The following is a 517-nucleotide window of genomic DNA, read 5'->3' on the forward strand; positions in this document are numbered from 1 at the left end:
TGAGGATGAGGATAGGATGATGATCAGGATAGGATGACGAAGAGGCTGAGGATAAGGATAGGATGGGGATGAGGAAGAGGAAAGGATGAGGATAGGATGGGGATGAGGTAGAGGAAGAGGATGAGGATGAGGATAGGATTAGGACGAGAATGAGGATGAGGATAGGATGTGGATTAGGACGAGGATGAGGATAGGATGAGGACGGGAATGAGGATAAGGATAGGATGAGGACGAGGATGAGGATAAAGATAGGATTAGGACGATAATTAGGATGAGGGGAGGATGTGGATGAGGAGGAGGATGAGGATAGGATGAGGACGAGAATGAGGTGGAAGATAGGATGAGGAAGAGGAAGAGGATGAGGATGAGGATAGGATGAGGACGAGAATAGGATGAGGACGAGAATGAGGACGACGATATGATGAAGAGGAGGATGAGGTTAGGATGAGGATGAGGAAGAGGATGAGGATAGGATGAGGACGAGAATGAGGATGAGGATAGGATGAGGAGGAGGTTG

This window comes from Lupinus angustifolius, chromosome LG17, assembly GCF_001865875.1.
Source record: "Lupinus angustifolius cultivar Tanjil chromosome LG17, LupAngTanjil_v1.0, whole genome shotgun sequence".
Classification (NCBI taxonomy): domain Eukaryota; kingdom Viridiplantae; phylum Streptophyta; class Magnoliopsida; order Fabales; family Fabaceae; genus Lupinus; species Lupinus angustifolius.